We start from the raw sequence: 21,793 nt of genomic DNA on the forward strand, positions 1-21,793 counted from the left end.
ATTGAAGAATCCTCATTTGGCGCACCGAAGAATCGAAGAAGCATCGGAAGAAGGCCGAGTATAAAAACCTTGCTAATTGTTGAGCGACGGAGAAAGAGCGCGAAGTGTGCGAGAGTCCGCGAGCGCTCTCGCTCTAGTGGCAAAAGCTCCAGGACCGTGGGCCACCAGAGCAGTAGCAGCAGCCGTACAACGTGTATTGGCTGGTCTGCGCAAGCACAGGTGCAAGTTTCGAGGGTATAAAGAGGAGAAGCGCGAGAGCCCGGTGCGCACTTTGTGTTTCCACGCTCGGTCACACGCCGCAGAGACTCTTGGAGACAATTCCTCGTCGTCTTCGTCATACAAAGTACCCGACAGACACTGACACACGCACAGCACACAGAGGCAGACACAGTTAATAAACTTGTCCGGTGGTCCGCTCGTCTCATTCGCCGTTCGTACCTCCGTAGACGAAGACTAAAAATTCAATTGAGATTAAATAATTTCTGCGAGCATTTGACACGTTTAAGCGTCTGGAGAACTTTAATCGTCGACGGATAACGGACTTTACGATAAGCATCGTTTGTTGCTCGAGTTATCTTGGACTAACGCAATCCGAGGTGAGTGCAAAAACAATTAGCGTTAACACCATTTTCACCCGAATTTTTCAACACCGTTTATCTCGATTTTCCACGCGAGTGTACCAACTTTGTGAGATTTCTTTCGAGTCTTCCATCCTTTTTCATTCGGCCTTGCATCAAGGCTGCTCATGGAAAAAAAATTGATCGCGCCTTCGTGAAAGTCTTGTTAAAAGTTCCCGCAAACTTGCCAACGATGATTAGATTCTCCGATTCGAGCGCGGTGTTTACGTTCTCATTTATTCGAGTCCTCCCGACACTCGTATCGAAATATACACAAAAGAAAAACAAAGTAGTCTGAAAAAGCTTTCAGATTTGTCGAGTCTCGGACTGAGCTGATTGCAATTTTCTCCCTTCAGTCAGCTGTTCGAGGAGCTTCCTCCTTTTTCTTCGCGCACCGCGATTCTTTGCTTCTCTCGAACTTTCGGGCTGTCGAGGAAGAAAAAGTGGTGGATCTAAAGTTGCTCCGTTATTTTTTGCTGTGTTTCCCTATGCGAGAATTTTCCTCGATAATGCACTCGCGTGCTTCCCTGTGCGAAGGATCTTCGTGCATGTGGAGTCGTTTGCAGATTTTTTGGCACGATTTCTTTCCCATTTTCGTTGTCCTACGAACCGGTCGTTTTCAAATTCATTTTTATGAACGACTGGCCTCATGGAAAAAGTTCTGGTTCCATTGATCGAATTGAGAATGCAGTTTCGGTATCGAGGACGAAACTCGCGAGTGAAAATGAAATTCTCAGATTTCGTTGATCAGTTTTGACGCACTTTCTTCTGAAAAATCGGTTACGTACAATAAACTCGAAACAATTGAACGACCCGCGAGTGGCATCCTGAATACTCGTTTTCAACGCGCGTTTATTTCCGCGAAGTATCGTGCAAAGGGAAAAAACGAGACTCGTAATCTCGCGCAGTAGAACCTCGATTGAGGGAACTTTCAAAAGAAGTTTTCACTTAGGTGGGCCATTGATCGACACCCGATGAAAAAAATGTAAAATTCTTCGTCCACAAGGTCAGCTGCGCGGAGTTTAATGCGCGATCTCGATTTGAAATGAACTTTATACGAGTCCCAGATGCAAGCTTGAGTCGAGCTCGGAGTGTGCTCGACGGAGGCTCTTTTTAATCCCTCAAAGATTGTACTTTTTCCACGATTTCTTTCACTCGTGCACGTACGTATTGACAGTTATTGGGATTTCTTCAAACTGTTGTTGAGCTCACAATGGGCGGTTTTCCTTCCATTGGCGTCTCCGGTAAGCAGTGTATCGTTCGAAAAAAGCTTCCGATCATCTTCAGAAATTGCTTTTAGGCTACAGATTCAATCGGGTTATCTGTAAAAATACGAAAAAATTCATGAAAAAAAGTGGAGCGAAGCAGCTTTGAAAAACCTTTCGCACACGCAGAGTTCGTGTTGGAAGAATGTTTTTTTATTTCTCTCCCCTTGTACAGACAAACCTCACGAAGGTAGCCGGCGATTTATAAGAGCCGAAGGATCAACTCGTAAGTAAGCCGCGTTCCTTCCGCGCGAACTTGCTCCGATCGCAAAGATATACATTTGGCAGCTAAGTAGCGAGAAGCTCGTTGAAAAATAGGAAAAAACTCGGGAGCGAAGGATCGTAGGTAAAAAAAAGAGGGCGCGCCAGGCGAGAAGCTGCCGCTTCGTTTGCTCGAAGAAACGCTGAAAATTGGAACATCTCGAGGGTCAATATTTCAGTCGGAGCTTAGAAAACTGGACGCTATAACTTTCAGCTTTTCCAGCGTTTTCCTTTCCACCTTGGCCTTCGCTTGATCCCCGTATTTAGCGCTTACGCGGAGACAGCCGACGAATTTCACTCTTCCAGACACAATTTCGTTCCCTCTTGCGAGAATCTGATCGTTATCAACCGCAAGGAGGGAGCCCGCCGTTCCATTTTTTCCCGATTTGTCTCACCGCGTCCTGGGGACTCGTTTCGCACTGGACGACTCAATTTTCTGTTTTCCCTTTATCACACGGCCCTCGTCGAGAGCGAGACCCGTAGTCCGCTGACCGAAGTCTGATTTCTTCTCGTTTTCGCGCTTACGAGGAGCGACGAAGGGGCCGAGAATGAGTCTGGCTGTTCAATCGCCCTTCGGACCTTTTCCCCTTTCGCATCATCCTCGTCGCATCCCTCCGTTCCTGTATGTTCGCGGGCGTGTAGTTATCCTCGAGTGTTTTTCCCGATCGAGACCGTTCGGAGGAGTGAGCGGGGGAAGGATCGGGGGAAAGATAAAAGTTATAAAAGTAAATAGTTTTTCCTTTATTTTCGTCACACTCGTACTCGTCTCTCTCCAGCGAGTCAGGCCACATTGTTCCCGCATCGCGTATTTTTCCGTCCCTTCAATTCCCCAACAGCTCTGCGCGACGATGATTAAACTCGTTTGTGCTCGATGAAATGTTATCGCGAGACAAAGGCCGCACGTTCGGAAGAAACGACAGAGCGTTTCGCTCAAAATTATAGACCCGAATTCAAGGAGGAAAGCGCCAGTCGCGAGTTACGCTTTGGAACAGGATCGCAAGCATAACTAGCCACAAAAACCGCACAGCTAAGACACGAGGAGAGCTTGTTTGGCGAGAGAAGTACACAGTCGCGACGGTATAGTCAGTTACCGCAGTAGGTACGAGCTCAGGCGTTTCGTGGCCAGACCGCGAATCGCTTCTCGTTCTCCATAGTTACAGCCCCAAAAGCGTATACATATTCGATGAGCTGTATCAGGACGATGTCACATCCACACACGCATAACGAGCCTGTGGGAGCTTCACGGGATTGCTGTTGGATGGGACGCTTCTCATCCAAGCAGCTTACACGGACGTGTAATTATTCTCCTTAATCTCCGCGTCCCTTTTGCTCCATCAGAGGGAATAATTTCGCGGAATTTCGAGTCCGACGCGATCGCAGCTTCGTCGAGTTGGCCCTTCGATTCTTTCGGATGGAATCTGCTTCGTTGCGAATGTACTTAAAATTTCGCTTGATTTTCCGCGATTGAATTCGCGAGCTGGAAACAAATTGCGCTCGCGTCGTTCCCTCGGGCTTCGTCCGAGTTTCTGAGATTTCTTTTGTTCGATATGTACAAAAATAGATGGTTTTTTGAGGAACCCTCGCGATTTGTATGTGAACGCGAGGCGCGGGGAGCGATGGGGGAACGAAATAGCGTTGAAAGGGGTGTCCTCCGGGTAACTGCGTGTCGTAAATAGTGGTAGAGTCCAGCAGCTGCAGTAGCGACGATAGGAAGGTAGGAAGACGAGGGCGATGCGCGCGCGGGGCGCACTTTCGTACCTGCGAAACTGTCTTTCTCCAGCCATCGTTTCGCCTCCTCCGTGCACATAACCCTGGCAAAGTTTCCGCTTTATGCATGTCACGAGAACTCTGCCTATTTATGTCTTTTCTCCCTGCTCGCTGTCTCGTAATGTCCGCGAGCCCCGCCGCCGCAGCGAGCGCGCCTCTGATGATGTGCTGCATCCGAGGACGCAGCGTGCCTTTATCGGCGGCCGGCACTTATACCTGCGGGGCCGTCATCAGAGAGCGTGCACTACTTCCACAGAAAAAGGGACTTTGAAGCGTACATCAGACTGAGACGAGTGTGTATACGTTAAGGTGGAAAGAGACGGGGAATCGTTCGCTCGCGGACGTGGGGCTATTTCTGGGCTTGAGTAAACCACTGTAGAGCTTTCCGCGAGCACGAGCATCGAGATAAAGAGCTGTGGTACAGCCCGCGTCGCGGCTGCGTGTGTAAAAACTCATGAAACGTGCCCTTTCGTGTGCGAAGGCAGATTCGATCGGAGGGGCAAAAAGGGCGTAATTTTTACGTCTTAATGACTCCGAGACTCTATCAATCGAGCCTTTCGCTCCCAGCTCCCAATGACCGGTACTCGCGTCCTTTTCTCTGCACACCACTCGCGGGGACCCCTTTCGCACGAGGACAGGTGTCGAGATTTTCTCGATGGGCAAACACGCGAGACGCTGCTGATAGGACGAAGATATATTTCCACTCGTCCCCTCCAAGGTCGAGACTCGTGTACCGACGAGCTTTGTCCGTCATCCCACCATCGCGCGGTGTCAACGTCGCTCCCACAAGCACTCCTTGACCGTGGCAACCCTTCGATCACCGAGTCGTTCGAGCTCGCTTTTTTTTCTTGGACTATTCTCACGCAGCGGCTGTTATATATTTGACGAGGAAAAAACCTCCGAGGTGGTGCACCAAGGGGAGGGAAAAAGGTTAAGGGGCAACGGGGACTTTCGCATTTTCGTACATTCTCGTAAAAGTACCTTCGCTTGAAACTACTCCGGCAATCTATCCACCCGCGGCGAAGTATTCTTGACGGATAATACCGGCGATCACGGTCTCGCGTAGAGTCAAAGAGAACTTTCGTTAATCTGCGTACAGATCTGTGGGAGCAGACGATCGTTATAAGTACATTGAAATGCTGCTGTCAAAGTGAGGGAGAAATTACTTCTTGGTTAAACTCATCGTCAAGGGGCGACTGGTACAATGGATTTTTTCGAGAGTCGGGCGACTTACGAGGCCCGTAAAGTTCACACGGAATTTTCACCAGTGCTCAATGCTCTGATAGATTTGGCCTATTTTCAGCCTCGCCAAAACTCGATTCTCCCGCAACATTGTTTCAAAGTTCAGCCGCCCCCACGCCCCCCTTTTTTACTCTCCTCTCTATCTTTTCCTGTCCAATGAAACATAAAAACAGGTATCTGTGTGCACGCGCCCAAAAGCACAGCTACCAACGGACTGAGATGAATGAACCACCGGCTAACGCTATGAGAACTTTGTTAATTTTCCATTACTTTTAATTACCCGAGCGCCAGACCATCTCCGTGCTCTCACTCTCCCTTTCTCCTCGGCTTCTCCCCTCCCCACGCCCGGCCGGCTTCCTTCTGCGACTCCGTCGGACTTTTGTTACAAGCCCGCATTGCAGTGTAACGAAGAAACACAATAACGGGTCGAACGGAATGGAAGAGCGGCGAGGGGAGCTAATAAACGATTAACCGCGAATATTACCATTTTCATAAACGATTTTATTTCCCCGTTGGCCGATTTTCCATTCGACTTTCTCTTATTACCGGAAATCGCTTTTATTTTCTCGGATGCTTTTGTTTCCTCGGGCTTAATGCGTTTCGAACGTGAGCCATATTTTCAGAACAATTATTTCGACTCGTTCCTTCATCTCTGGATTGATAGTTCCTCCTTAAAGGATTTATCGGTTCGAGCAATTGTACAGAAAAAATGAATCGCGATTCGTGCAATTCACGTGGCGGAGCTCCTCGTTCGAAGATCATTTTCATACTCTCAATACTCGATTGACCCAAATATACTGCGGAAGCTTCCTCGACTCGTCGTCTCTCGCCTTTATAACACACCGGGGCACAAGTGATCCGATTTTATTGCATTAGACCCGAGGAAAGGAGAGACACAAACGATAAGACGCTCGAATCAAGGCCGGAAGCCTATCATAACCAATGTCTCTCGATACATTATTTCATAGGGAGAAACTAATTCATATTTTTAGACGAGCGAATTCGTAGGTTTTCGCGATACACTTCCAACCGTTTATGACTCCTCAATTTTTTGTTTCCGCACACCTCACGAAACGGGAACGCGACACTTTGCAGTTTCACTCATCCGTTTCAAGGTAGTCCATGCACGAAGCGATCTCCTTAAGAAAGTTTTGAAATTTACACAGAGTTTTGATGGGTAGTCGACTGACTCGTATTCCAAATTTTAAGGGGTCTTATTGGTTATTCAGATAAACGTGCTTAAATATGAAGAAAAACACACAGAGGTTCAGGGACTATGCAGTAAAAAATCGTTTATCCATCCACGAACACGGACGCTTCTTACGAAGTTTATGAAAAAGTATACACAATAACAATGAAGTATTTGGGAAAAAGGTTTGAAGGTTTGGGAAAAATTTCGAGACTGTTGTCCTACTAGGAATAAAGATGTATTTCGTTAAAGATTGAACGAAATTTTCTTTCTTCCTGATTTCCCCTTTGCGCTCTGTAAAACGATTTTTGACAAAAAAAACTATAGTATTTTCGCGAGGGAGGACTGAAATTTGGGGTTCAGTCCGTGATGGATCCCCGACTAATTAATGGCTCGTAATTTCATTCGCCGAAAGATAAGCTGAAAAAATGTATTTACTATTTCGAATAAATAACTCTGACATTAATTTAGAGTGATAATATATTTAATTGCGGGGAGTAAAAATCGATCCAATTTAGACACCGATAAAATACAATCCTTCGAGCACGATCTACCTTAAGAGTCCACGAAATGCGACGAGAATAGGCTCTCGATACATATATAAAGATTATTCTGAACAATTGAAATCATACGGAGCATCATACGTCTGTGTACATTCTCATACGGATATACGCACGAGGCGTATCGCATTTCGATTAAGTGGGAGAGCTCAACGTTAGAACCGGAATCTCGCAATCATCGATTTCCGCATAGAAATCGAAGCCGCGCGCGACGGAAGGGCTTTTATTCCGTGACTTTCTTCGTCTCGCAGAGATATTTTTCAATTTCTTCCATTACGTATTTTTCTACCGCGATATATATGTGGCGTGCCGCGATTCCTATATGTATTCTTGTACACGATGAAGAATTTATGTGAATTTCGTGGTCTCGCTCACACCCTCGCTGACGATGTGAATCTCCCTGAAGATAGACGCTTCACACGTTGTATGCTTGCCAAGAGGATTTGTACGTCGTGGGAGGATCTGCGTGGAATTGGATCGTCGGAATCGATTATCTCCGGAAATTAAGCAAACGTTAAACCGATTTTTTAATCTTCGCCAAGTAGTTTTTTAATAATTTATCAAAATTTCGCTCTCATTGCGTGCGCCTATCGAAGAGAGCTTTTCGCCTCAAAAAGTACCGAAAGAAAGTGCACTTGCTGCTTTCGCAAATGGCGCAGTACGACTCGGGAGATTGGGCGTGTCCCAGGAACTCGGGCTCCCGCATTCAGGCTACATTTGTAGATCATTCATGAAAGAGATAGCGATCATTTCCGAGGGATGACGAAATGAATGAAATTAGCAACGCGAGCCTCCCAGAAGTTCCGTATTAAGGTAATTCGATAACTGCGAACGCAGCGATTTAACACGCTGCGAATTCGCGGGATCAGGATTTGTCCCATTAAGCCGAGTGATAATTAATTCAAATGGATTCAACAGTAGAAAAGAGAAGTGTGCGAGGCGGCGGGGGAACAGCTGGAGAGGCTTTCTCCGTTCGTCTCGCGTCTCGTCTGCGCGAGTTCAAAAGGTCCAAGTTTCGAGCGCGGTCGCCAGAAGACGAATTTCATTATTGAAACTTTTGTTCCCGAACGTGAAAAAATAAACAAAGACACGTTTCTGCCGCGGTTCAATCGATATTAAGGTCGATTGTTTTTTGCTTGTTTCACCATTTTTAGTCATTTGGAGCACTAAATATTCTTCGACTCTAATATAGTTATGTTTACGAGGCTCGCGGTATAGCGGAGCCCGTAGGAAAATGGTGAAAAAGCCAATATCGGTAGCTCTAATATTCAATCCATTCTTGCTCATTTAAAATAAAGCTACCCCTGTGGTTATTGGAATATTTAATAGGATCCCGCGGTAGAGTTTTTTTACGCTGCTTCCCTCCCCGCGTCCCGGCCTCCCCCGTGCACGGTATTGGTTATCTCAACGAATTTCTCCACTTCGAGAAAGATACTCGAGGGGTGGGATATTCCGATATGAAAATTATTCCATTGGCGAGGGAGGTGGGGGCTCGCTGGGGGAAATGAGAGCCAAATTGAGAGGCGCGCGTGTAGCGGAAGCTTATAAAAGCTCAGCAGCTTGTGTCGCGAGTAATTCGACGCACTTTATGCCCTGCTCGAGCCTTCGAATGCCTGCGAATATTCCCCGGATTTTGGGGTTGCAAAGCACTTAAGCGACGTTTGTTATGCCGCGGGGTAGCGTTTTCGTGGCGAAGCAGAATATTTCCCGAAGAGCTTTTCTTCCTTCGCGTGCTGAACGAGAGGGGATCATCGCCGTGGTAATGATGCTGGCTCGTGTGGCAACGGGGGTGTTCGAAACTCCTTAAACCGTTTGGAACTCCGTCGCTCTATGACTTTTTACTCCGAACTCTCGCTATTTTTTGTTCCACTAAAAACTCACAATGTCCAAACCGTTGGTTGGATCAGAGGAAGCAACGATAAGTGTTGGAAGAAGCGATCACTCATGAGCCTCGGGACAGCATTGGACGTTGGGAAAGATTGAAACCTCCGTTACAACGACTCACTCAATGCTCCCGGCGTCTTTCAAACGCCGCTAATAAATCAAGCCTCTTTTGACAAGTAATTTAACTTACCTGCCGCGAACGAGAGCGAGTTTCCTTTAATCAGCTAATGTGCAGCTGAAATCACATTCAAAAATACTTCGCACCCCGCACAACGCGCTTACAGGCTAACTGCACGGGGCATCAACGCTTCATCGCAGTTCCAATTGTTTACGAGCCTCGTCTCGTAGGATTGTTAAGCACTCGGGCTCTCGCATTGGGCCCTCCTTCTCCCTCACGTTGACGAGCCTGCTCGCCTCTCTCGTTCTTTCTCACCAAATACGACGAATGAGCACGCTCGCCCGAATGAAACTCGCGGCACACCTGAATTATGTATGTTTCTATCTACGTACATGGCCGAGGCACACGTGTGAACTTGTACCTGTGTACGCTCCATTCGCGTCCAGTTGTATCAACGCTAAAACTGTCAGTCAAAAGTGAAACGAAGCGAAAGCTCTGGCGATGCTTTTTTCTCTCATCCCGCTCCCCCGGCCCGCTGTTGCAAAATTCACTGCGCGGTCCATTCACGCAGATGGTACAGAAAGTCTCGAGGTATATAGACGGAGCTTCGTTTCGATGTGTGCGACTTCCCTTCACTACGTTTCTCATCGTGGAAACCCTGAAAAAACGATTCGTTCAAGCGTGCTGTCAAGAAAAAAGGAAAAACGGCAGGTTTACAGCTTCTCATGCACACTGGACACGAGCAATTATTCGGGAGGGTTGTGAAAGCCCACATTTTTGTCGAGCTCTCAATTCGACGGCGATATTTCATTTCATTTTTTCATCCGAATCTCGGTGAAGCTAAAGCTCCCAGTTTTGGGGTTGAAATTTCCATGGAATCTTTGTTTCTCAGGTCGATGAGAAAAGCGGCGTGAATTTCACGAACGCGACTATTGTTTCGGTCTTCTTTTGTGGCTACATTTTGGTGGGGCTGAAACCAATGTTGGATGAGAGTGAGAATGATGGAGGCGAGAATGTTCTTTTTGGGAGTCCGACTTTCGCGCTGTCGTGGAGTCTGCAGTTTCGAGAGCTCTAAAAGCTCAATTACTGCCAGATGCTGCTTGAATTTCGCGGATTTTTTCGCTCCCCGAGAAAGCTCTTTCTTCGCCACTGCCCTCCATTTACACACGACGCGCGGCCAAGATTGATAACGCACACTGGCGGCTTACCCTGCGCCGCGAATTTTTGTCCTCCACCTCCGCAGTGCCGCGGTGCACAACTGTAAATAATATTTCATAGTCATGCACGTTATCGATATTCGAAATCACGTACTTAAGGCAGAGACACGTAGGACTTGAGGGAATGACTGTCGCCCTCCACAATCCCGTGTTCGTTTCTGAAATGACATAACAGCACGACAAGCCCCAGTTTCTATCTCCTTTTTCCTCTCTCCCTCATCTCGTTTCTCCATGGGAAAACTTGAGAGATTTATAGTTTGATACGATGACGTAGATTGACCATGTTCGATATGGTGTGTATTCAGCGTCTGGGGAAAAGCGCTTTAGACTCCGCGCGTCTAGCTCTCTCTCCTCTCGGAGGACTCGCTCATCCTGTTCATCGAGAAAAGGGATGAAGAATGAAACGAGGAGAGAGAGAGAGAGAGAGAGAGAGAGAGAGAGAGAACGACGGAGAGCCATAATGGAAAGAAGCTTTTTTGCTCTTCCGGTGCAACCTTGGCGCGTCTATACTTATCTCTTCTATATGCTCTCACCTTCTTTCCGCGCCTCTTCTCTATCCCTTCGACGTGTATCCAATAAATAAATTTATAAAAACTACTCTCCTTCGTCTATCCCTCGCCGCCCTCTCTGGCTCTCTGGATGCAATCGATAAACGAACCGCGCGTGAAAGTGTTCTACTTAACGTATATTTGCTTTGCGCCACAGAACGAAAAGCTCGTACCGACATTAATCATGTTCGAGCAGCTCATTACTTCTCCCTTTTAAGCAGTCGCGCTACAGAGGACCGAAAACTATTGCAGCGTATTGAAGCAACGCAGGATGTGTCCGTGACGAAAAAGCTTTAAGGGGGTTCTCTCTTCGTGTCAACACCCCCAGCTCCGACGCTTCGTTCCCCAGCTTTCTCTACACTCATCCATTCTTGGCTCGACTCTACTCGCCAAATTTTTTCCCTGCTCAATTACACCAGCGTCAAGAGCACCACGAAAATTCGATCGATCTTCCGGTCCTGACGCTCGGCTTTCGGTATCGCACCGAAGCATGAAATCCAAATATTATGGTGACCGCCTATAGATGCAGGTTCGTATATAGACTCAAACTCCCATGCTTGCGGTCCCGACTTGAGGGCGGCTCCGAAAACCGGCTGACCACACTCTGCCCTCGGTACACAGATTGAGTACTTCGAGGGTATGCAAACGCCAGGAAGCTCCGTTCCGGGGGAATTCCGATGCGATTCGTGTATGAAGGAATTGTTAATTCATCGCGGAGTCAGAGAAAAAAACGACTTTTTAAGGACGCTTACGAAAATTAGGCTGAAATAAGAGATTATTCGATTTCAACGTTCTCGACTTCTGCGCTCGGTCGTTCGAGCTCCCCTCGTTGTCGGTGAAACTCGATAAAAGAGCACACTAAAAGAGAACGTAGGAAATGTCCAATTCCAGTGTTTATTTGACCGAAGTGAATCCATCCAGGAGAAGACTTCGGCAGATCTCCGCTCGAGCGAGATCGAAGGCCAAGAAATATCGGAGAGTCTGTCTTCGCCTCGGACAATTTGACGATTCGTTCTCAAATTCCTCAACTTTATAGAGCGTGTCGGAGAATTTAAGCTCCCCAGCTTTCGAAGATACGAACAAAATATTGGATGAGGTTGATGATGCACGTAAAAAAAGAAACAGGAGCCAGAAATAAGGATCGAAACGGAGAGAAAGAGAACATTATCCTCGGCCCAATTTAACGACTATCGCTCGATCGTTTACGAGTCTCGAGAGGTTTTTCCTGTTTACGAGAAACTCTTCGCCCGCGATATAGAAAGCTTTATCGAAAGCGCGCGACCTTTTCCCCATATCTATACGTGCGGCCGCGCATAGTCTCTCGCCCCTTTTAGTTTATATTACGATCCTCGCTTCCAGAGGAATTTCGGTTTACTACCCCCTTCCGCGCCGCTCCGATCATTGGGAGCTAACGAGTTACTGTCCGTCACAGAGTTTCCCTGAAACGAAACGATAATTTTTCTAAATGATCCGGCACACGCGTCATTCCCGAGATATAATCTCTCCACTCGCCTCTCTGTGTATACGAACGCGTTAAAACTTACGACTCGCTCGGTGCTGCGAGACCTAAAATATTTTCAAGCATACACCGCGGACGCGTTCGTTATCTCGCATGCCAACAATGCAAGATAATGTAATTTGTGCTGATAAAAGCTTCGAGCTGACGGATTAAAAAACAAAAAAGCCGAAAGGCGCTTCCGCAAGCTTGTTCGCCCCGACGAAACGAGTTAACATCGCTAAGATACGAGGATAGCGGACTTTTATCGTCGACACATTATTCCCAGCTGAGATTGAAGCGTCAGATAAAAAGTGGGAAAAGAGCAGGGAGCGCACATACAACGCCGAAATTTAGAACCGAAGTTCACTTACTCACGCAGTTTGTCACGCAACTTAACACGTTTCAAGCTTCTGCACTCGGCGCTAACGTTGTTGCTTGACATTTTTGAGGCGAACAGATGTCTACAAAAATGTTTCTATTCGTTGATGAATTTCTCCTGAATTTACTGTTTCAACGAAAACAAGCATTGTCGAACTAATTTTGGAGAAATTCAATGTCGAAGTTCAGTAAAATAATGTCACTTGAAAAACGACTGTTCGGATCAGGACGATACATGGAATAATTTTACTGAAAAGGGCAGATGGCTTACCGACTTAAAAGACAAGAAAACACCGAAAACATGCGCGACTCCGTCACTATCATATCGGCACCATATGCGACACCAAAACGCGAGAGCAATTCCTTAAAAGGCAGTCGTTGATATAACCTCCAAAAACGCAGGGCGGAACAAGTAACGCGTACACAGAGGCATAGGGCTCGCTGCATCCGAGCCAACAGCCGAGTGCGAAGAAATTACGGAGCGTTGTCAAACTTTGTCTTTATTTCAACGCAATTTGCAATAACCGAGAGTAAATTTTCTACGAACCTTGAGCGATTAAAATGAAGGTATTTCTGAATAATAATTAATATTATCATTCACGCACACTTGAAAATTTTTGCATTGTTCATCCGAACGAATAATAATCATTGAGTATCATAAGGTTGGCATTCTAAAAAGATTTAGCAACAAGCTTAAAAAAATGATGTTCTTTTCTCCGGGGAAATGTGACGAGGCGCTGAAGCGAGCGTTTGAATTCGAAGGATGAGTTTTCTGCAAGGAGAATTCTGTTTTTACATTTTTCTGGGCAACTCCCGATGGCTTGAGAGTTCGAAGAATCCTCGGCGGCTGCATGCGCGATGCTGATGCATTCTTGCGAGATTCGCGTGAGTCATGAGGTACGAAGACAAGCAAAAGAATGAGTTCGCAAAGTCGACGCGAGGACGTTTGATTCTCCGCGGTGGTTATGAGCGACGAAGGTTTTATATAATACGCGCGGCGTTGCAAATGGAATTTCCGGTTTCATTATGCGCTGACAAAGATGATTTGTTCATTTGCTCTCGCGCGTTCAATTCTATTCAGACGCAATCATGACAGACCTGCTGCGGGCGTGTGTGGCTCGGCACGATTTTGCTATTAACCTTTTCTGCGTAGATTGCGAATAAAATCAGGAATGCAAGCGCGTCGACGTGCGTAAAAACCATTCGGTCTCGACGATGCGTCGCGTGTTTATTTCCTTCACATTTTTTATCGCATTTGCCGGAATTCTGATGACCAGCGCGACATGTCGCGGTGGCGCGAATTGAGCTCGAAGTGTCACAAAATCACTTGCGCGAGAAATTCTCGTGCAAAAGGATTTTCGCTGGACGAAATTGTCACAGGGAATCAGCGGCTCGTTGGGACGCTCGCTCTTTTTTAATCAACTAATTTCCCGTCGCGCGTGCGGACGACCGGTTGACAAGTTTTCCGAAATTTCCCCCAGTTTCAACTCCGATTGTTCGTTGATCGTCGCTCCCGTGCCAGCTGACACATTTGCTGCTGAAAAGTTGACGCTACAAAACGTCCAGGATCCCGAAAACTTGATCCGAACGATCTGGAAAGTCCGCTCGCTCGAGCCGAGCAACAGGCATGCGCTTCTTTCGAAATACTTCAACTCGAATATATATTTTCACAACGAAAAATGTAAACGAGCACTCGCGGCGCGTAGGAACTTTCTCAAAGCTCGAGGAACGCTTGAGCGAGCGCACAAGGGTGGCGCTCGCTTCTTTCCTCGGCGAAGCTCCCTTTACGTTCTATTCTATTATTACACGAAAACCGTTACGAAGATGCCACCGCGAGAAACTGAAAGAAAAAGCTCCGAATCGTCTCGTTGTTCGAGGCAAAACGTACTTTCGCGAAATTCACCAAATTATTGTGCCCCACTGACACGTATTCGTAGCCACGAAAATTATCGATCCCTTCGAAAGAGTTCGCTCGTGTTCCCTGCCGCGAGACCTCGCATATGGCCCATTAAAAAATCCATTTCTCCCTCCGACATGTTCGAATATCTGCGGATAAATAAACGCCATAAAGAATTTTTGATGCTCGCATGAAACGAAACTGCCTCGTTTTATTCACAACATCATTTAATCGGCCTCGAAGAACAATGAAGCCTTAATCGGCCATGCCAAATTTCGCGTGGCCCGTGTGTGAATAACACGGATTTTAATGACACTTCGCTCCACGTATATACGTGCATTGCTTCCCAGGCATGATACTACTTCGTAAATAATGTGGCTCTGTGTACAGAGCCTCGTAAACGTTGATATATAGAAGCCTTTGTATTTATGTACATAGAAGGACGTAATGCAGGTCTAAATTATTGCCGCATATTCCTGTGGCTGCATATATTTGAGCTACCACTCGGCCCAACATCGATTTGCAAATCAGGCCTGCACCCCGACGAACAGTAATTGCGGCGTGTCAACGACAGCCCAAAAGTGAGATGGAGAGCGTGGGAACGAGAGAGAGCGAGGAGGGGGGGGTGACAGAAGTGGCGTTAGTGAGAAAGGGGTGACTTCGTTCGAGTCGTCGAATTCTATCGGTTTTCCTCGGGCTGGCTCACTCCCATTCATATTATTCCGCATCCTCGGATTGAGGAAGACACCCCTTTATCTTTTCTCTCTAGCTCGTTCCCGAAACCCTTATCGCCGGAAAGTCAACGACGAGCCCTCGAATAAAATCTCTTCCGCAGCATCCTCCTGCTCCTTGAATATCACGTCTTGAAAATGCTCCCGGGATTTCACCTCCGACGCTCCTCTCAGCGGGAACATCGAACCCTTTCTTCGGCCTGCTCTCACCGGCGATGGAAAAATATTGTAAAGCCGTCAGCTAAAACGTTATTTTCACGGCATACTAAGCGCGCTGGGAAGGCCAATTCTTCAGAGTCGCTCACAGTCTTTCGTGGTATATGCGCGATGTAAATAATAAAAGGGATTAAAGTTCGGATCAGATCAGCGGCGATATTCGGCGACACGCCATTTTTTTTTTAACGAAACAAAAGAAAATTGAAAAATTTTCTTCCCTTCGTTCCATTCGGAGTCTCGTTCCGTTGACAGCGACAGAGTTTTCTCGTGAGGTTAAAACGCCCTGAAAGTCCGCAATGTTTCGCGCAGCAGTGGTTCGAAATGGTGGGAAATTCGAGTTCAAAGTAACGAGGCTAATTGAACGCTCGATGTGACAAGCGGAGGGTTAACTTGTCATTAATTTGATGCGGGCGAAGGAAGGGCAAAATATGCAAACGTGTCAGATTTGGCACGGAAGCTCCGCCTGTAATTCAATCGGACGTGACGTGTCCTAGGGACTGGGGAAATAGAGAATCCTGGAAATTGAATTCTGCAATACGACAGCCTTTACATTCGAACGATAGAATATTTTTCTCGATCGAACGCCCGCGGCGTTGTGGAAACAAAAGAAGAAAAATTAATGAGACAAATCGCACGATTTAAATCGCCCATTCCGCAAGCGGCGAGAAAAAGTCATTAATTCCGGGGGAAAAAAGTGGCTGCGATATTTCGCGCCTCTGGCAAGCAGCGCGTGGCTATAAATCAACAAATTGGGCACAGTGATACGTGCAGACATGGAACTATCCAGCTTTTTGTTCTCCATTTCTTCGACTCCTTTATTCTGGCACGAAAGTGCAGCCACCAAATACGAGAGAGTACCGCTCCCCGGAGCGGGGTGCGCGGGGACGCGGGGCACTCTGGAAATACGAGAGTTCTGGGACGGCGCAGTGCCAGTGACGAGATCCAGCTACGGGAAACTCAATGATCCGTTGCACATTTCGAGATATCGTATTGCTCCGCAGCGGAGTATAGAATCGAGAGGAACAACGAAACGGAGCGAGCGAGGGGTCGAGGAAGCGGAAGAGAAACGTAAAGTGGAATAAAAGAAAGAATCGAAGGGACGATGAGCTCGGGGCAGGAATAAAGCCCTTTTTTCGGCCCCGAAAAACATCTTTTGGTGCCTTTTTTTCTGCTGCCTCAGAGAGACGACACGGGTTATCCTAGCAGACATTCCGTAACAATGATACGCGGTCCGTGGAAGGCTCACGCGATAAAGTCTTATCGGGTGCTTGATTTTGGTATTGTACGTTCTCGAATGTGCACGCACACAGAAAGGGGCAAATACGTCGGAGAAAGTGGCACGCGCACACGTGGTACGTAGAAACGAGAATGAAAATTTGAATACGAGCATCTTCGATGACGGGCACCGCGCTTCCATTTTTCTCTTTTCTCTTTTCTTTATTTTCACAATCCTCGTCCCCGTACACGCGCAGACACATACTCGCACAAACATCCATTGCTTCGGGAAACTCGCAACGCGTTGTCTCCCGTCCTCTGCGGAATATTCCTCGAGGCTTTACTGCGACGTTCCTTCCTCTCTGTTTTATTCATTTTTTTATCCTCATAATATTTTGCCCGCCGCACTTTGTACTGCCTCGACTCGCGACTACGAGAATCCACGGATTTAACATCCGCTCTATCTCCGTACTCTTGTAACTGTATTTTCTTATGCAAATATACCTTTTGAGTGTTCGCGATGTCGAAAGATATCCGGGGATACCACGGCTACACACCGAACCGTGGAGAAGGAAAAACTCTTACAGTGGCTTTCGAGTGGCCTGCGCTGTCACGACGATCTGACGAGTCCCTCGAGCAATAAAGTGTGCTACGTCGATCGTCTCTTAGAATTACCGCTATTGGGCTTAGCCCCCCGACGTTAAAGCAGGACCATTTTCAAAGCTTTTTTACGCACCGACGACTTTTTCGGTGTCCATTGTTCCGACCCGAGGACGGACTAGCTGTTATTTGAAACTTTTGGCAATTATTGATCGGAGAGGCAAAATTGAATTCGGGAAGTTACGTCTCTGCGGAAATTTGGGGGTCGATAGGATTGAATATTTTCAGTAAAACTTTTGCTCTCTCGATAATTTGGGCTAAAAAATTCATTTTGACTCATCGAATTGTGGGGATTTTGAGAAAATGAAGAAAGGTAAAAAATTGTACTTCCGGGGATGGAAAATTGATGGGGGTTTAATGAATAAAAATGTCCACGGCATCAAACCTCCCGTCGCCGAAGTTACAAGCGATAAAAAATCTTCAGCGTCGTAGTTAAAGGTCTTTTCCATCTTCTCTGTGTGTTCTGCTTTCTTTCTCTAAAGAGAGGCTTTGAAGGAGAAAAAAAATGGTGGAACGTAATCTCGAAACGTGGACGGGCGTTTTAGTCACGGTTTCTTTTATGACCGCTTTCTATCGCCCATTTCTCTTCATGCTCGCATCATATTTGTTTTTTTCTTCTTTCCCATTCTCGTATTGATCTTTCAATTGTATTCGCGTGGATCTGCACCGTCGGCCTCTTTTTTCGAGCCTTTCGAGTACGAGTCCGAGCTGACATGCAATCTGCACGTATTTTTTTTCCATTTCCCCTCTGAAAAATGAATGCACAAAATGCATCGGAATATCGCGAGCGCTGCAACTCAAAACTGCTACGTTTTTTCTTCTCGTCGATGTTTTTTCCTGGCTTTCGTAACGAACTTACCGAAATAAAGTCGAAAAAACTACACGAATAACGCCGAGAATATTCGGTGTTCGGTGACGCGTGGCCAGAAAATTCTTTGAAAAAAAACTCGTCGATGTCACACGCCTCTTTCTCACCCTCCGACACGGGCATCCGAAGTATGTTCACAGTTTGTTTGCAACGTATACAGAAAATGTGGAAACATCGATAGCGGAGAACCTGACAAAACGGGATACTTCAAAAATAACGAACATTTTTTCATTTCATTCTTTCAGATTTTTATATTTTTAATGAAATATAAGAGAACAAATGAAATTCCTTCGAAATTTTTAATTTTCTTCAAAACTTCCCCTTTGCTTCTTTCTTTTGCTGTACTTTTATGCACTGCGTCAGACCTGCAGCAAAAAAGCATTTCATAACCCCGTCGTGAGGCAAAAAATTTGTTTCTTTGTTTTTCGAAAATTGCACAAACATTGCAGTCAATTTCTTCGTGTTTGTGAGTAAAAACAAACGAAGCTTGTCAAACTTCCAAAAAGTATTGCTTCGATTGATACAGTGCGGACGCTTGCATACCTCTTTTTATCCCGCAAGCTCGTTCGATGCTGCTTCTCGATGATTTATCAAAATGGCAGCACAACTTTGCAAGGTCAGTGAATCCCTTGGATGGATACGGCCGCAGCCGGAAGTAACAGCGAAGATTTTACTTCGATGCATGCGCAGTTTACGAATACATTTAAATGATGGAGATATTTATGATTTGCAAATGGATATGTGCGATTTGCATTCGTTGACATAAATCAACTCGATTTATCTCTCCGCGTTTCCCATAGAAATTCAAATGTTCAATGTCAACGGCAGAGGATTCCGTTGCGCTGGCTTTCCGCCTATTTTTCGGGGCGCTGCAACACTAATCTGTATTCCAAATGCTCATCTCAAGCGATTCATTAAAACAGCAATTGAATAACTCCGTTCATGGGCCGGGAATTCGCACATTTTCGGGACGGTTTCGGCGCCGCTTCTCTCTGGAAAATTGGGGTCCGAAAGTGCTACGAGCAGGACGCTCGAAAGAAGTTGTTGCGGAGCTTCTGCCAACGGAGTCGTTACTTCGCGACCGTAAACAACGTTCATTAACGTGATAATATCATCATTCAGATTTGTAGACTTTTTCCCCTCGTGCAGTTATGCAAATACTGGTCGAGGTGCAACATTCCCAGTGAATAAAAAAAAAAGCACAGACGGACAGACAGTTGAGATTTTCAGGAACTTTTGCATTCCCTCCAAGCGACGAATCCTCTCGCGATAAAATCGAGTCACTTTTTCTCCACTCCTCGTCTTCAGATCGCTTTTCAGTTTGATCTTTCACTCGAGTATCAACATTTTCTCGAGCGGTCAATGAGGACCGGAAAACAAGTGTCGCGGCATCATTTTATCGGCTGCGTGGCACTCGAAAACGGTGGTAAAAAGCGGAGGTTTGAAAAGCTGTCGAGAACCAGTGTGAAACGGTTTTCCGCGGTTTTACAGACTTATGTACTCCTCGTGGGTCCCTCTGTTCGATGGTAAAACGATTTATGACGCATGCGAGAAAACGAGGATTAAAATACATAAGTACCAGGTTTATAACAGCTTACGGCAGATAACGAGGGCGAGCGCGAACGCCTGTTGCATCTCAGCTGTGGAAACTCCGGGTCTTTGGTTCATTGGCTTCCTTGTAAATACGCAGGTACGAAAAAAAAAAACAGATTTCGAAGAAGTAAACGAGTGAAAACTCGCGAATCACACTCCGGTGAATCGATGACTGCGTTTTAATTCGTTCAGTTTTTAAGCTCATTTGATACGAAAGTTCATTCGTCACGAAACCTGCAACGTTTAGTCATTGTGGCCATAAGTTAGCGTTCTTTAAATTTCACTTGCATAGAAAAGAAACCTTGGATTGTAAGACATGAAAAAATTAGAGTCCTTACAGTCCTTAAAAACTACATACTTAAGAGTATGGATCAGTAGAACAACCTCACTTGGAATTTTCGAAATCGAAATTCTTTGACACAGTTTGACCGATGGCTAAAAATCGGCTGACAGAGCCTTTTTTTAAGCGGTCAAACTGTGTCGAAGAATTACGATTTCGAAACTTGCAGCTCTCGCAGTTGCGGTTGCCATATACCGACTGATCCATCGTCTTAAGGTGGGACGGTAGCATATATAAAAAGAGAGGGATTTTTATGCAAATTGATAGATACGTTCGAAAGGGTGTAGACTGTTTGCTCGCGAAATGTTAACGGGTTTGACGGTACCGATTCTGTGAAAATCGAATCAGTTTTTCACATTCGATCTCATGGTAAAACGTAAAAGAGGCAAAAAACGTTGATAAACTACTGTTAAAAAAGCCACTTTTTGATGAGAAACGAACACTAATACTGAACCAACTGTCAAAATAACTCTCGCGATATTTGCAATGATTTCACCGTACCGTTTGTCTGCAATGTGCAAAAGAAAATGGATAAAATTTGTCTCTGTCTCCTGGCGGACACAGCTTCAATCGCGGCAACGCCGCATCGATCAACGCACTCTCGTACAGCCATATAAAATAAATAGTGCGTCTTGCAGCTCGCCCTCGAGCTTGAGCAGAGCAGCCACCAGTGAAAACGGAAAGCATATAACCCTGCATTGTTGCTGTCGCAGCAAATGTTCGATATTTTGAAATACAAAACAAGAAGCGTTCGCCAAAATCAGCAAGGTTGCGCTTGAAGTAGTTATTTTTTCATGCGAAAGTAGACAATTGTCATTTTTTCATGTTAATTGAAAAGCAGAAACTAAATTCACGCGCAGTTGGTAAGACGAGAGGCTTTCCACGTCGAGGGCAAAGACAAAAAATGTGAAAAACGATTGAAACAGAAGCATTACACGGAAAAACATGGAGCATTATTTTGCGCATTTTTGTAGCTCGATTTGAGTGACATGGAGCAAGATGAAGAGTGGCGAGGAAAATAATAGGATCGAGATTGCCCCGGACCCATTCTCGTTTCTAAATGTTTCACATTTCATCGCCATTGCCTCTTTCCACTCGTACCGTTTTGATAAATCGCTTTTGTCCGTCTCGCTCGACGATGAAGACCGAAACGCGATGGCCCGTCAGGCTGTCAATCAACGGTTTTGTTTGTAAGGACCCGTAATTAGATGCGGCTGTCGTAAACTTGGCTGGGATTCGGTGCTTGGGTGGAATCTAAGTATTTTTTCTTGCGGAGTGCTTTGGAAGTTTAGCCTCGCATTCGACGATAGCGCGGTGTGCTCGACACGGTTTTCTTTAACGAGCGATAACGTTGCCTCGAAACTTTCGACTTGCACAGTTAACGACTCTCCGGATTCGGGATCATATACAGTAGTTACTTCTGCCACCAGCTATTTCACGTCCTCAGCTATTTTGCCGAATAACGAGAATTTATTTGCCGATAAGTCCTCCTCTCGTAGCCGCTCTGGCGAAAAATCGCGTGGAGATTGACGACATTAGATTCCCCAAGCCCGGAGTCGCATTGCGCACGATTTTTTCACCGGCACCCCGCACACTTCGTTGTTGCTATGATTAGTGAGGCGGCGAGGCTCCCAAGTCAATGGCAGCATTGGCGATGGAATCCACTGCAATAAAACCTGCGCGCAACCCTCTCGGGGGATCAGAAACTAGCGCCAGCCGAGAGAGTTAC

At 46.2% G+C, this 21,793-nt stretch overlaps 1 protein-coding gene across 1 annotated transcript in view; it reads left to right on the forward strand.

Moving 5' to 3' along the window:
- Nucleotides 1-210: 210 nt before the first annotated feature.
- Scp2 (Sarcoplasmic calcium-binding protein 2) overlaps nucleotides 211-21,793 on the forward strand; it is a 60,411-nt gene continuing 38,828 nt past the window's right edge. The window contains exon 1 of the mRNA XM_043410795.1: nucleotides 211-596. The gene's annotated coding sequence lies outside the window, so the exon portion shown is untranslated. The remainder of the gene's footprint in view (nucleotides 597-21,793) is intronic.

The sequence above is a fragment of the Venturia canescens genome, chromosome 2 (assembly GCF_019457755.1).
Source record: "Venturia canescens isolate UGA chromosome 2, ASM1945775v1, whole genome shotgun sequence".
Classification (NCBI taxonomy): domain Eukaryota; kingdom Metazoa; phylum Arthropoda; class Insecta; order Hymenoptera; family Ichneumonidae; genus Venturia; species Venturia canescens.